Here is a 16290-nt window from a genome sequence, read left to right on the forward strand (position 1 = left end):
ATAAATTCTAGAAAATGCTCTCTGACAGTCACCATTGCAGGGACACTTTCACTAGGTTCTGTTGTTGTTACAAAACGCACCATTAAAATCATTTGTTCCATATGCTGATGTCAGGTGTGCAGTCCAGAATAACAGAGTATTATCTTGCTGACTTCAGATCTGCCACGATCTTCTGTTTGGCATTTGTTGCCAGTAACTGTATGATCTCATTTTGAACTGTTTTTCCAAGGTAGTGGTGTGCGTACATTTCTTGGGTGGTGACCCTTCTTAGATGCTCCTGGAGTACAGCATCAAACTCCGCCATCAGCTCCACAATTTTAAGGAGGTTTCCATTGTTTGGCACATTCAGCTGATCTGAAGTGGCATGCAGTGCTAGGTTTTGGGTAGCAAGCATTCTCACAATGGCAATGAATCTTTTCAGAACATTTTGCCAGTAAAGAGACTCTGATGCAATCTTCTCTTGATGCTGATCATCTATGGTGGCCTTTAACATTAGTCTCATCTCAAGCTCTTTCCACCTATGGAATGCTCTCTGGTGATTTGCTGCCTTCTCATGGCATGCCAGATTTTTAGCCAGATTTTTCCAGTCCTTTGTTCCTGTAGAACCCAATGTGGCTGGAACATTAGACTGGAAGAGTTTGCAACAAAAACAGTATGCAGCATTCTGAGTTTTTGAGGACATAAGCCATGGCCTCTCCACTTTGTCATCATTGAGGATTTCACTCCTGTAATGTGTTGGATGGAAACTTCTATTTTCATTGTCTTTGGAGAACATGATGTTTTTCACTTGCTGTGGCTTATGCAGTACAAGGAAGACCCTCAGGCTACTGCTCAAGTGGGTCCACAGTCCTGGATCATCTCGACTTAAGGAACTAAACTCAGCAAGAGCTGTTTCTTGTACCTCTACCACACTCTTCTCTGATCTACACTTTTCTTCAGGAATGTGCATGGTTACATCCATTTGAGATGGAGATATGGATGCTGCAGTAGCTTCCAGGTCTCCTGCACTCTGACTAACTAGAAGATCAGGCATCTCCTCACTACTCACATCCTCACTGGGGCCGGAAGGCTCACTGTGAACATTTCTGTCTATGTATCTCGGGAGAGCTTCTTCCTGCTTAGATAGGAAAGCTTCCTTTGCTTTCTTTCTTTTTCTGAACGCTGCCCCAGAGGGGCATTTTCTTCTTTCACTCATGACTGCTGTTCTATGCCAGCTATAGTGGCTCTCAACACTCAGTTGAAGGGGACAAATAAGCAGGCTGGTAGCAGGGCATGAGTGAGGGAAGATATCAGCGTCTAAGGGCCTAACTGGCTCCTACTCCTTCAGTTGACTGCCTGTTCTCCTCAAGTGGGTTCAGGGAAGCAGCAGGAAACAGGAAGCTCCCTGAGATGCTGGTGTTAATCAATCCAGGCTCCTGGGGGTGCTAAAGAGGTACATAAGAGGCTCCTCCTCCTGTCTCTCCCTGCAGAGCGTGCTGTTTTCTGTTATTCCCTCTCACCTTTTCCACTGCCTGCCTGTTATGTCTCTTGTGCCCTCCTTCCTCAAGCACAGCACTTGACCATCTCTGTGTATCTAGAGCAAAGAGAATACATATGCACCAGCAGCAGTCACAATTTTCTCCACTCTGGGTCCTAGTGGCACCCCCCCACAGTCTGGCACCTGAGGTGGCTGCCTCAGTTTGCCTCATGGTAAGGCCGGCCCTGACCCAGCGCATCGGGTTACATCCATGACCATCTTGGCTAATAGCCATTGATGGACATTTTCTCCATAAACTTATCTAATTATTTTCTGAACCCAGTTATACTTCTGGCCTTAAAATATCACATTGCAATAAGTTCCACAGGTTGTGCATTGCATGAAAATGTAGATTTTTCTTTGCTTTAAACTTGCTGCCTAGTAATTTCATCAGATGACCCCTGGTTCTTGTGTTATGTGAAGGGGTAACTAACACTTTCCTATTCACTTTCTCCATGCTATTCCTGAGTTTATAGAACTCTATCATATCCCCCTTTAGCCACCTCTTCTTTAAGATGAACACTCCCAGTCCTTTTAATCTCTCCTCACATGGACGCTGTTCCATAGCCCTAATAATTTTGTTGCCCTTCTCTGCACCTTTTCCAATTCTAATATATATTTTTCTGATATGGGGCCACCAGCACTGCACACAGTATTCAAGGTGTGGGCGTACTATGGACCTTGGGCAACTCTTCAATCATATTGCCTCAGTTTCTCGATCAGAAAAATGTGACTGATAATACTTCTGTAGCTCATGGGTTGTTGTGCAGATAAAATTCATCAGTGATTATTTGTTGAAACAGATCTGCCCACAGCTGGGCAGATTTTTACTGGTACCAGTGAAAATTAGGATTCAATTTGCTCAATGCACAGCAGTTTATTTGAGAAAGAATCACACAAGCACTAAAAGTTTATATAATACATCTCCCTAATAAGCCTCAATTCCCCAAGCATAAACCTCCAGTAACTATGTTGGCCTTACACAGTATCCTGATTAGCAAACAAAGCAGGTATAGCTACCAGTCCTAGATGGAGACTTCTTTTCTTCTCTTCTCTTCCCCTCTCAAGTACTTGGTCTGTCAAATGTCCCCTGAAGCAGGGTCTTGGTTAACCTGAGGCCCTCTATCTTACAGCATCACAGATCTCTTCAGATGTTAACTAACTGACTAACTCTGCTTAGCATTTATACCTCTTGTTCTCAAAGGAGTCACATGTCTCAGAAATATGTCCTGTGAGCATTCCATTACTGGTTTTTCTAATTAATATTTTAGAAGGGGGCTGTAAAATGGATGGAGACCAAAGATCAGTTGAGGTTTATCCTCTCATTAGTCATTCACTTAAGTTCTTAGTATGGTGTTTCCCTAAAGGCTCATTTTGACCTGGGTCATTCTGTACCAAGCTCACTGATCGCGTGTCTTCTGCATTTTCTTTACTTTTGTGAGCTGGCTGTCAGCTGACCAAAGTTTTAACTAAGACACACACACACACACACACGCATACACACAGATAGAACCTTTGATTAACCATTCAAGTGCGGTTTCAGCACTTGCAATAAATTTCCATACAAACTGTATGATGCTAAGAGAACCCTGTTCCCAGAATCCTCTAGCAAATTCAAACATATCAAGCCATACCAAACTCATGTTCACCACATTCATTCATATCAATCACAGCAATTCACAATAATAATTTGGCACCGACCCAACAATTATGACATGCTCAGATACTACAGCGATGATGACCATATAAATACATAAATCAAACTATAGTGACTGGGGCAAATTTGAAGAACAATCCTTAATCTTACATTTGTAAGATCTTTATACACTGCTGTCAATTGCGGGTCCAGTTAACCTTTGGCCTGACAACTAACTGCTCTCAGGTGCACCCACAATTAACTGCACCAACAGTTGATTGCAGGCACAACACTAGTGCCTCATTGAGACCTCTTTAAACACTTGGCTCAATAAAAGTTATAGATCCAAGAATACAGTTGTGTACAATATAAAGCTGTTTTAAATTGCCATTAAAGACTCAGCTACAGTAGGTCTCCAGCTGCAGATGGCCTATGGTTAATATTTGATGAAAGCTGAAAGGAAAACTTATGGCTGTGTTTTCCTAAAAAATTGAAAATATTGCTTTGCAATTTGATTTGTTTGCATTTATCTTAGTCGCTATCTAAATGCCTCTTCAGAGAGTCTCTTACAATGCATTTCTATTCAGCCTTGGCTTATGGGAGTATTTTCCTCAGCTCAGATATAAGTCTGAAGTATGAAAGAAAGTGACATTCCATTCCTCTTCTTGCTCATTTCTTTTTTTGTGATTTTTTTCTTATTCCATTTTCTCCTTTGGATGTTTGCTTTGCAAATGATGCTGCATTCTGTATTGTTACTAAGCTTTAGGCTGCAAACAAGGTAGAATGTTCTTACCAGATAGGGATGAGAGAGGTGTCAGAGAAAAGCTACAAAATGGCAAATAGTGTCACAGTGTTTTGTCAAGAAGAATATGGTAATGATTTATAGGTTCATAATTCCAACACATATGATTTTGCCAGGAAAATAATTACTGGAAATTTTAAAAGTCAATGTCTTAGCTAGAGCAACAACAGAATGGCAACAAATTAAATAATACCATCTCCATCAGATTTACTCCACTCTGTCTAAGCAATATTAGAGCACAAAAAATAAAATAAAAGAGGTTATGTCTAAGGCTGCATGTCTGTCACAGAGGTCACGGAAATCATGGATTCCGTGACCTCTGTGACTTCTGCAGCAGCTGGTGTGGATGGCTCTGGGACTGTCCAAGCATATCAAGCAGCACTTGGGCCAGCCGCACTGGCCACTGCTGGGGCAGTTTCAGGCCACCACTGGGGGGCCCTGCAGCAGCAGTTTGGGTGTGGGAGGGGCTCAAGGCTGGGGCAGTGGGTTGGGGGGCAGGGCAGTGCTTACCTCAGGGGGCCTCCCCGGAAGCGGGTAGCATGCCCCTGCAGCTCCTAGGCAGAGGGGCCAGAGGGCTCTGTATGCAGCGCTTGCCTGCAGGCACCACCCCCACAACTCCCATTGGCTGCAGTTCCCAGCCAATGGGAGCTGTGGAGCCAGAGCTTATGGTGAGGGCAGTGTGCGGAGCCCCCCTGGCCTTTCCTCCCCCAAGGAGCTGTAGGGACATGTTGGCCACTTCCAGGGAGCTGTGCGGAGCTGGGTAGGGAGCCTGCCAGCCTCGTCAACCCTCCCCTCCAGCACCAGTGGGGGTCCCAGGCCACTGCCCGCCTCCCCACAGCACCAGCGGGGGTCCTGAGCCATCCTCCCAGCACACACAGCACCCCTGGACCGCTCCACTCTGAGCACCCGCACCTCCCCGGCCCAAGTGTTAGTTAAGGGTATATAGTACAAGTCATGGAGAGCTCATTTACATTTTCAAAGGCCATTCTAATATTTTTGTTTACTGCCTGTGACCTCTCCATGACTTTTACTAAAAATACCCAGGACTAAAACATAGGCTTAGTTATGTCTATATGGAAATCACTGACAAGAACTCAGAAATTTGCTTTCTGTCACAGTACAGAAACTTTGGAACTGATTCAAAGTCCGTTGACTCCCATTGACTTCAGCGGGTTTTGGGTAAGGTCTTACGTGCAGCATCTCATGTGCTTCTTACAACATGCTGCATTAGGTTTATAGAATGTACATGCAGAAAAAAAAGGAGGAAACTTCTGAACAGAACTTGTCTAACAATTTCTAAAAGGGTTTTGATAGAAAAGCAGAAACTGCATAGTGTTGGGAAGGATTTCATTTTTCCTTTGCTGGCCAGTTCTCATCATCTCTTGTTTTAGTAACTCTTTTATAAGCCTTCCTTTTGGTTTTTTGCCTTTTTCTTCCCCTTCCACATATCCAGAAAGCCCTAATGACAAACACCTGACAGTGCCAGTAAAACAAGTTTTATAAACCAATATACAGATTTACCAGCCAGGGAGGGAAAAATAGAAATCTTAGTGACAGGTTACTTCACATCCTTTTCGTCATGACTTGCTTGATTTCCAAACACAAAAACTCAAAACCAGGACAAATCAATTTAAACTATGCAGTAATTGACACCAAAGTCCTTACCAGCTTTAGCCAGCTGGGGAGTGTACACACCTTTGGGGAGTGTACACACCTTTCCCCACAGACAGTCTCTTTGTCACCACATTCTCCTTTCCTTTTATAACATTGTCCCAGATCAGCCATGTGATACGCAGAAACTGGGTAACCCATGTCATAAATATAAAGGGAAGGGTAAACACCTTTAAATCCCTCCTGGCCAGAGGAAAAACCCTTTCACCTGTAAATGGTTAAGAAGCTAAGATAACCTCGCTGGCACCTGACCAAAATGACCAATGAGGAGACGAGATACTTTCAAAGCTGGTCTGGGGGGAGAAACAAAGGTTCTCTCTGTCTGTGTGTTGCTTTTGCCAGGACCAGAGCAGGAATGCAGGTCAGAACTCCTGTAAAGAGTTAGTAAGCAATCTAGTTGGATATGCGTTAGATTCTGTTTTGTTAAAATGGCTGATAAAATAAGTTGTGCTGAATGGAATGTATATTCCTGGTTTTGTGTCTTTTTGTAACTTAAGGTTTTGCCTAGAGGGATTCTCTATGTTTTGAATCTGATTACCCTGTAAGGTATTTACCATCCTGATTTTACAGAGGTGATTCTTTTACTTTTTTCTTTAATTAAAATTCTTCTTTTAAGAACCTGATTGTTTTTTCATTGTTCTTAAGATCCAAGGGTTTGGGTCTGTGTTCACCTAGGCAAATTGGTGAGGATTTTTATCAAGCCTTCCCCAGGAAAGGGGGTGTAGTGCTTGGGGGGATATTCTAGGGGGGAGACGTTTCCAAGTGGGCACTTCCCCTGTTCTTTGTGTAACACTTCGGTGGTGGCAGCGTTTAACCTAAGCTGGTAAGAATAAGCTTAGGGGGTCTTTCATGCAGGTCCCCACATCTGTGCCCTAGAGTTCAGAGTGTGGAAGGAACCTTGAATCTGCATTTCTATAGTTAGTTACCCTCCTAGTTCTTAGTTGTAGTTCTAGCTGTAGTTTCATCTTCTTCTTTTCTTCTTTTACCCTTTAAAAAAGAAAAGAAAAGAAGATTTAGTTTCTTTCCCACCTTTTTCCTCGTTTAGGACCCCTCCCCCAACGGGGTATGCCTGGCTCACCGGGCTTCAAGAAGTGCCTCTCTTGCAAAGAGGCAATCCCTGTCTCAGACAAGCACTCCAAGGGTTTTCGCTATTCGCTGCTTCAGGGAAGGCCACATTCCACAAAAGGATGGTCTTTGCCAGCAATTCAGTCCCTGGTTTCATAAGGATAGGGAGTTCAAGAGAAGATAGTCTTCATGGAGGCCGCTCTCAAATCCTCTCTGGACCCGTGCAACGAATCACCTGGCAGACGTGAGTCTTCCCCACAGCCCTCAACAACTAAAGGCAGTTTATTGAAGAAACAAGCCAAGGACCCTTCTAACAAATCATTGAAAAAGGGAGTGGGAAGTCCCCATAGTGAGCTCCAAGGTAGCCATAGTTGTTAACTGGCATGCTCAGTATCCTCGGTACCACTGACACCGAAACCATCTCAATCTGGTACCCACGGCTCATGGCAATTCTCAGTAGCAGGTACCCTACAGAACTGAAAAGCCTATGGACCCGAGGGGCATGAGCACTGAGTCAATGGCACCGAGGGACAAAGACAGTAGCAACCACTTCTCTAAGAAGAAACTGGTATGCGATCCTACATCCGTACCGCCATTGAGGCCTCACCTGGAAGCGTAATGACCAGTGTGGAAAAGGTCCCCGTCCCCGCCAGCACCACTACTGCCACTGGGATGATCATTAACATCAGAATCCCACCACTCCAGAGATCTCCGTATGCCAGATGCACCAGAATCTCCACTTCTCAGAACCAGAACCTCAGCACTGAGCCTCAAATATCGGAAATATCCCCACTGCCATGCCATGTCCCTCTGCTCTCTAGTGAGCATTCAGACGGTGAGCCAAAGGAGGTAGTGTCACAGTACTCCTCCCAAGCTCCATATGGTGCTTATTACCAAGAGAGCCGAAGGATACAGCCACAGATGGCCTCCGCACCATCATCTTGGTATGGCCACCCATGGGTGCCACCACCAGGCCCTATACCACCACAACCCCAGTGGTCACATTGGACCCTTGGGCAGTGCACTGCCAGCAAGCCTCTCGGACTTTGAGCCTCACCTAGGAGCCCTGGGGGAAAATTCCCTCGGCTGCAGCATCCAAGGCTTCAGAATCACCTCAAGAAATAGAGAAACAGGAAACTGGTACCAAGGAGGAAATAACACTGAGGACTATATCTTCTTCCTCTCTGGATGAAGTTGTCATGCCTCTGCCACCATCTTTGGCAGACGACTTCCATCCCTTCCAGGAGCTGGCAAAGACAGTGCCAGATACCCTCCAGATACCATCAATTCCTTGACATCCTCTACTCTTTGTCCTCATCAAAGATCGCCCTCCCGATTAATGAGGCCATTTTAGACCCGCTAAAGACAGCGTGGCAAACCTGAACCTCAGTGGCACCAACCTACAAATAGCAGGACAACAAATACTATGTCCCTGCCAACGAATCTGAATTCCTATTTTCCCACACACCATCCAACTCCATTGTGGTAGATGCCGTCAACTCCTGCAGCTGACAACACCAGTCAAGGGCTACTCTCTATGATAGGAATTAGAAGCATTTTGACCTTTTTGGTAGAAAAGCATACTCTTCAGCCACTCTACAATTCCGCATCACCAATTATCAGGCTCTCATGGTGAAATATGATTATATAAATTAGTCAAAACTGAATGACTTTATTGAAAAAATGCCAGAAGCACATTGTGACTTGTGTAAGGCCATTATCCAGGAGGGTCAATTAGTGGCAAAGACATCACTTCAGACTGCCCTCGACGCAGCGAACACAGCAGCTAAGTCCTTCTCCATGGCTATTGTGATGCAATGAGCATCATGGGTCCACTCGTTGGGCTTCCTAAAAGAGGTACAGTCCATGGTTGAGGACCTTCCATTTGAGGGCATGAAGCTCTTCACCAAGAAAACTGATGCCTCCCTTCACACCTTGAAGGACTCCAGGGCTATCCTACAGTCACCGATGATTTAGTCCCCAATCCCAGCATAGACCACATGTGCCTCAGTATCAAGCCTCAGCACCACTATGAGCCACAAAGAAAGAAAGGGAAATTCCTTAAAGCAAACCATCTGGCCCTCAATCTTTGTCCCAGCCCCCTATATCTAAGTACCACTTTTGATGGGCACATCGAGGTGCCATTAGACCACTCCCCCTGACTGGCACAGCCAACCATCATTCCTCACCCATTTGGTCATTGATTTGTGGCATTCTGCAGTGCCTGGGAACACATAACATTGGAATAATGGGTCTTAGAGATCATTTGAACTGCATACTACATCCATTTTACCTCCCTATCTCCTCCACAACACCTTTCCCCATCCCTCTTCAGGGACCCTTCTCACAAAAGTTTACTATGACTGGATATAGATCGCCTCCTTCAGTTAGGAGTCATAGAACCAGTACCTCAATGAGACAAAGGGTTCTACTCTCATTATTTCCTAATACCCAAAAGAAAGGGAGATTTGAGACCAACACTAGACCTCAGAGTTCTCAACAAGTTTGTCAAGGCACAAAAATTCAAGATGGTCATCTTATCAATGATCATTCCAACGTTGGAACATAGAGACTGGTTTTCAGCCCTTGACCTCCAGGACACTTATTTTCATATCTCAATCGTACCAGCTCACAGATGATTCCTCACATTCACTCTGGGACATGACCACTACCAGTACAGAGTATCATCAGTTCTGAGAGTATTTTCCAAGGTTCTCTCAGTGGTGGCCACTCATTTACATTCTCAAGGGATAAAGATCTACCCTTACCTGGATGATTGTCTCCTCAGAGCCTGATCTCTCCGAGAGGCTCACCAAGTCACCGAAGCTATGATATACTTGTTTACAGAACTATGTCTACAGATCAATACCCAGAAGTCAACCTTCAATTCAGTGCAATGCCTGGAATTTATAGGGGCCAAGCACAATTTGTTACAGGCCAATGCCCTCTCATCTCAACGCAAGTCACCACCCACCAGGATCAAAATCTCCTTCAACTGGTGGAAGGACCAAGCCAACTTTTGCAAAGGGGTCCCCTTCTCGCAAATATCATCATCATTGCTCCTCACTACCCATGCATCACTCGTAGTGTGGGGCACACATCTAAACAGCATCATGACACAAGGCAAATGGTCACCTGCAGAGATATCCCTTCACAGCAATCTCCTCAAATTAAGAGTAACCAGGAATGACTGCACCCATTTTCTTCCTCTGATCACAAAATCACACACAAAGATTCTGGCATACAGCATAGCCTGTATGTATTATATCGATCAGCAGGGGGAGTCAGGTTGCCCTCCCTGTGTGCAGAAGCAATGAGACTATGGCATTGATGCATCTCCCACAACATTACACTGTCTGCAGCGTACCACCCGAGCACACAAAACTTGATAGAGGACAGTCTCAGTCACAAATTGCCACACAACCATGAGTAAGAGATACACCCAACAGTGCCTTACAACCTATTCAGATGATGGGGGACACCATCCACAGACCTCTTTGCTACTCACCTGGACAAGCAATGTCCATGCTACTGCTCAAGAGTGGAGATGGGACAACACTCCCTGGACGATGCTTTCCTCCTCCTCGGAACAAAGACTTTCTCTACTCCTTGCCTCCATTTTCCCTATTGTCAAAAGTCCTGCTGAAAATAAAAAGGGATGAGATCATGTCATTTTGATTGCTCCTACTTGACCAAGACAGATCTGGTACCTTACCTGGCACAGCTCATGACGTGCCCATTGATCCCTCTCCTGGCCATCCTGCACCTCCTCTCACAGAATGGAGGACGTATCCTACATCTGAACTTGGGGATTCTCTGCCTCAAGGCATGGTTTCTGCTTGGTTCCAACACCTAGAAAGCTCCTGTTCAAGGGAGGTACAAGAGGTACTATTACACAGTAGGAAGTCCTCAACAGGATGTCCTCACCTGCAGAAATAGTCCAGGTTTCAGATTTGATGCACATCCCAGTGAATCATCCCAACATCCACGATTCTTCTGCATACCCTAGACTATGTTTTGACAATAAAATGGTCAGGACTATCTCTAAGCTCTCTTAGGGTTCACCTATGAGCTATAACAGCTTTCCGCCAACCTGTAGAAGGGTACTCAGTCCTGTCACACCCAACTACTAAAAGATTCCTCAGGGGTATAATAAACCTTTCCCCTCAACCTTAACTTCCTACCCCTATGTGGGACCTAAACCTGGTACTGAAAGGACTGACTGTTTGCTGATATACCTATCAATGAAAACAATCTTCCTGATAGCAATTACCTTGGCCAGGAGAATAGGAAAGATAACAGCTCCGTTGGCACATCCCCCTTATACAGTATTTTTTCCAGACAAAGTTATGCTCAGGCCACATCCAAAATTCATGCCTAAGGTAACCTCTCCATTTCACATGAATCAGTTGATTCACCTTCCAATCTTCTACCCCAAGCCTCATCAATACAACAGGGAAGGCTATATTACATACCCTAGATGTCAGGAGAACTCTGGCCTTCAATATGGACTGGACAAAGGGCTTCAGGAAGTCCCCTAGACTTTTCCTTTCCATTGTGGAAAGATCCAAAGGCTGAGCAATATCAGTCCAAAGGCTCTCCAAGTGGGTCTCAAATTGCATCAGACAATATTACCAAGTTTGCAGCATGACCCCTCCTGACTCTACTTGTATATACGCCACAAGATTGAGCTCTTCTTCCATTGCCTCCTTCAGGAATGCCCCTATCTCAGAGATCTGTAGAGGGATGACATGGCATCAGTCCACAATTTTCCAGAACACTATGCGATCATTGGGGGTGCCACCTCCAAGGCCATCTTCAGCTCCATGGTGCTGTCATCTATAATTGACCCAAATCTAAAGTCCCAGACCTCCTGAAGGGATACTGCTCAGGAGTCACCTACAGGGGAGCACCCATGAGGACTCCCCTTGTAGAAGAAGAATTTATTCACCTTGTGCTGTAATGATGGTTCTTTGAGATGTGTGTCTGTATAGGTGTTCCACAACCCACCCTCCTTCCCTCTACTTTGGAGTTCTTGTCTATGACTTTGCAGTAGAGAAGGAACTGAGAGGGGTTGGCCTGCACACATTAGCCTTGTGGTGCAGCATGACGAGAGACAGCGCATGTGCAGGCCTAACAGACACTGCTACTGAAGTAGCGCAGGGATGCAAGCACACCCATAGGGACACACATCTTGAAAAAACATTGTTATTTTACAAGGTGAGTAACTTCTTCTTCACCGTATGGGTTTGTGATAGATTTATGTTACCAACCTGCCCCAAACCTGGGTGTAACGTAAAAAGAAGAGGGGGGAAGGGAGGACAAGAGTTCTGTCTTGTGCACAGGTCGTCCAGGGTCCGCTGTTGATCTCCGATTTGTTTCAGCTCCCGGGAGGGTTTTAAGTCCTGGGGTCTCTAGGGGGCATCTCGTTCAGGGACCTCTGTCCCCCGTGCTCTTTGTACCAGTCTAAACTGGCCTTCCGTGGCTTCCTCAGCTTACCCAAAACACACCGGATTCAGGGACACAAAAAACGTTGTTTTCCCCCTTGCTGGCCTTCACTGTCTCACTAGTTTTTGCAGCCCCTGCAGTTCTGTTCAGCTGAATCCTCCTTTCTCACGGCTGGTCGGGTTGAAATCCAGGCCCCTGTCTTTCTTGGCAGGCAGCCAAGAGTCAGTTGTGTGCAGTGGCCTTGAGCTGGAGTCAGTGTCTTATCTTCGGACCTAGCTGGAGCGTCGACTTAACCCATTCCTGTCTCTCTCTTCCTCCCCCTTCGGCCTCTCGCAACCTGCAAAGGAATATTTCACTTCACACTCACACCTTTAACCCTTTCCAAAATGCCTTGCAATGCCTGCAACAGCGTTAGCAACATACAATGCCGATCTGCCGCCCCAAGGGACCCCCTGAGGAAGGGGGCCATTGGGTTGTGACAGGTTCATTTGAAAAATGGGTGAAATGTACTTCATTTAAACACTGTATATAATTGGCACCAAAAAACACTTTCAATACATTGATAAATAAGTTGTTAGAAATTCATTATTTCAACATTGCGTAGTATGAGCGAACTTAGGTCCTCACCCTGCGATGTGATGCATGTGCATAGACCCCTGTGCCAGTGGAACCCCACAGAAGTCAACTACGGTTCTCCCAGGAGCATCACATTGCAGAATCAGGGCCTTTGATCATTTCAACTACAAATAAAATATGAAGGCAGTTTATAAACGGAATGTGTTGTTTCCACAAAACCACACAGCCTTTCACTGAAACACCATAAAACAACCACAAACAGATGTTTAAAATCAACGCACATTGGACATACATTATGTTCTCAATTCCCTTGTTAGTTAATGGATTTGTATCCAATTAAAATAAACTGCCAACATAAAAGCCAAAGAGCAGCACAGCCTTTCAATTTTCAATAAACTCTTTTAAAATACTGGAATAAACATCTCATAAGATCATTTCTCTCTTTAAATAAATTAGGAAGGAAATTTCTAGTGCAGTGGCTTAGCTGTTTCTCTCTGAAATGGCATAGCCTCTATCAGTTACCTTATTACTGCATTAAAACATAAAAGGCCAAATCAAGTTTGCTTTTTAAGTATTTGAGGCCCAATTTTTGGACTTGAGTACTAAGATCCCTGCTTACTGCAGGTAACTGAATCAATATACAGATGCTTACAATGGTTATAAGGTGACTAAAGAAGGACTTATGTTCAAAACCTTCCAACTTCGCAGCTTAATATTAGAAACGTTAAATAAATCCATACTTAAAACCATAGTAACCTAAGCAAAAGTGGCTTGATTTTCAGAGCTGACAAGTACCCACCAATGCCCCTAAAATGAGTGGGCGTTGCAAGTGCTGAATCCCTATAAAAATCAGGCAATTTTATTCTTTTTTAGATGCCTAACTATGGATTGATAATCCTACCTTTTTTGGCTCCCCCGTTTGAAGATTGGATCCCTGGTGTGTAAGCGCTGAAATGGCTGTTATTGCAATAAGACCACTCACAGGGAAAAGGCAAGCTCAATTTGACCCACACAGTCATATTTGGAATTTGATGGAGTTACTCCTAATTCCTACTGGTGTGGGAGGATTCATTGCAATAGGTAGTATGTGCACGGAGTAATACTGACTGAGTCACTTTTGACAGCTTCTTTAAACTCCGCTGAAACGAATTTCTTAAAACACTCCCTTTATGTGATCAAATTGCTTTTGCAACTGCACTCCCAACAAACGCTGAGCACATTTGATTTTTTGGTAGAACATGGATAAATCAAAATTGATTTCTTCAGATGTTTTTCCTTTCTTTAACTGCTTTGTGATGTGGTCAGCATACCAGTCAGTAAACATCATTTTCAATGAATCGTTGAACACTTCTTTGGTTGTTAGACTTAGTCATGGCAGGAGTTCAGTATAAGTTGCAGGCCTGAAATTTGGTATCACTACCCCTCTTGTATGCAGCACTGTAGTAGCAGAACACTTTGTGTTGCACAGCAGTTACAGGTTATGCCAGTAGGAAGGGGAATCGAAAAGCTAGCTGTCATTTTTGCTCAGCACATGATCTGCAGAGAGACTGGAACAGATAATCTCTAGAGCACATTCATGCTTAAGTAGCTATCTGGCATTTGTTTTCAAGTTAGGTAACTTCAACCTGTTTAGACCAAGACACTTCTATTGTCCCAAGGATGCAAGGCATAAAATTCACTCGTGTCATCAGTCCTGATTAGCAATTGGGATGCATAAGTTCTTGTTTCAGAGGAACAGCCATGTTAGTCTGTATTCGCAAAAAGAAAAGGAGTACTTGTGGCACCTTAGAGACTAACCAATTTATTTGAGCATGAGCTTTCGTGAGCTACAGCTCACTTCATCAGATGTTTACCGTGGAAACTGCAGTCGCAAAAAGAAAAGGAGTACTTGTGGCACCTTAGAGACTAACCAATTTATTTGAGCATGAGCTTTCGTGAGCTACAGCTCACTTCATCAGATGTTTACCGTGGAAACTGCAGGAGCTCACTTCATCAGATGTTTACCGTGGAAACTGCAGTGCTCACTTCATCAGATGTAAGTGAGCTGTAGCTCACGAAAGCTCATGCTCAAATAAATTGGTTAGTCTCTAAGGTGCCACAAGTACTCCTTTTCTTTTTGCGACTGCAGTTTCCACGGTAAACATCTGATGAAGTGAGCTGTAGCTCACGAAAGCTCATGCTCAAATAAATTGGTTAGTCTCTAAGGTGCCACAAGTACTCCTTTTCTTTTTATAAGTTCTTGTGTTGCTACATTGACAATTTGTTTTAGAAAATTAGGTTTCATGGCTTCTCTTCTCTCTAGCTCTCAAGATGGGCCAGACAGATACTTCTTTGTCTCTAACTCCCCTGGTAGGTGGACAGCTTCCTTTTTTGCTGACTACCAATGCGGTAGTTTGTTGCACCTGGCCTTGCAGCTTTTTACGCTGAAGCAAGTGAAATGTTGGTGATTATAGTCTCCTGCTTCAAATAAGAATTGATTGTCATCTAGCTTCTTGAGCTTTTCAAGGGCAAGATGGGAGCTCACAGCAGGAGGGCATTTCGTGGACGCTTTTGAGCCAGGGTCATCCTGGTGTGCATCCAGTGTGATCCCCCTCCTATGCAACAGCACCAAGTGCATGTTACGCTATGCTGACACCAGCAGCTGCAGGGAACTGCATTGTCAGGCAATGGGCTTCCCAGTCTCTTCATGGCAGCCAGGTGGCTACCTTGCAATGCATGCTCTTTGTTTGTCAGGTACAGCCTTCCCCTTCCCACAGTACCTGACCACAGAGCTACAGAGATATAAGACGGCTCAATGCTGAACAAAATACTTCTCTGGGAGCAGCTAGAATATAGCATATGATACCTGAGGCGTGTGAATCAGGGCAAACTATGCCACAGTATACGGGTGTGTGCACATTTTCTGTTTTAATGTCTATAAGAGCAAATCCAAGCTTGCATTTGGAAAATGGCATAGCTTCTCAACATGGTACATCTGTAATGCTGCGAATCCAGCACTGATGTTAGCCCAGATTCTTGCTGCAAACAGTCTGAAGAAACTGCCCCCCCTCGATATATCTCTCTAGCAGAAGGAATGAATTATATGGGGACTGCAGGTCAGAGCCATAACTGCAATGGGGCAGATGCATGCATAGACCACATTTCTTTGTCTGCATACCATTGCTCACCTTTGGGCCAGGCTAGGCAATAAGGGTGGGATCCACAAAGGGACTTAGGCATTGCAATGGTAAGTCTAACACGGCCTAACTTGTAAGTACATAGAAAATCACAGGAACAATTGGTAGTATGCATCCGATGAAGTGAGCTGTAGCTCACGAAAGCTTATGCTCAAATAAATTGGTTAGTCTCTAAGGTGCCACAAGTACTCCTTTTCTTTTTGCGAATACAGACTAACACGGCTGTTACTCTGAAACAGGAACGATGTGATCCACAAAGGTGTATTAGGCGCCTATGCTCCTATACAATGAATGGGGAGAGACGGGCACCTCAGAATATGATCCACACAATATAGCAAGCTAGGTGGGAAGCTGCCTAAGCTAGCCAATGGGAGATGCTAACAAAGGGGTGTGCTGTAAA

General features: G+C 44.6%; 1 long non-coding RNA gene across 4 annotated transcripts; it reads right to left on the bottom strand.

The window, feature by feature from the left end:
- Positions 1-2209: 2209 nt before the first annotated feature.
- LOC125632775 (uncharacterized) lies at positions 2210-13704 on the bottom strand. 4 transcript variants are annotated; one of them, XR_012666894.1, is made up of 5 exons: positions 13616-13704; positions 11964-12475; positions 10406-10553; positions 10199-10332; positions 2210-6612 (listed from the first exon to the last, which is right to left on the bottom strand). It is a non-coding gene; the product is annotated as an uncharacterized LOC125632775 (long non-coding RNA). The 4 variants fall into 4 exon arrangements; XR_012666892.1 differs by having other exon boundaries at positions 2211-6612; positions 10199-10329; XR_012666893.1 differs by having other exon boundaries at positions 2212-6612; positions 10199-10329; positions 12190-12475.
- Between the last annotated feature and the right edge of the window lie 2586 nt (positions 13705-16290).

The sequence above is a fragment of the Caretta caretta genome, chromosome 2, assembly GCF_965140235.1.
Source record: "Caretta caretta isolate rCarCar2 chromosome 2, rCarCar1.hap1, whole genome shotgun sequence".
NCBI lineage: Eukaryota > Metazoa > Chordata > Testudines > Cheloniidae > Caretta > Caretta caretta.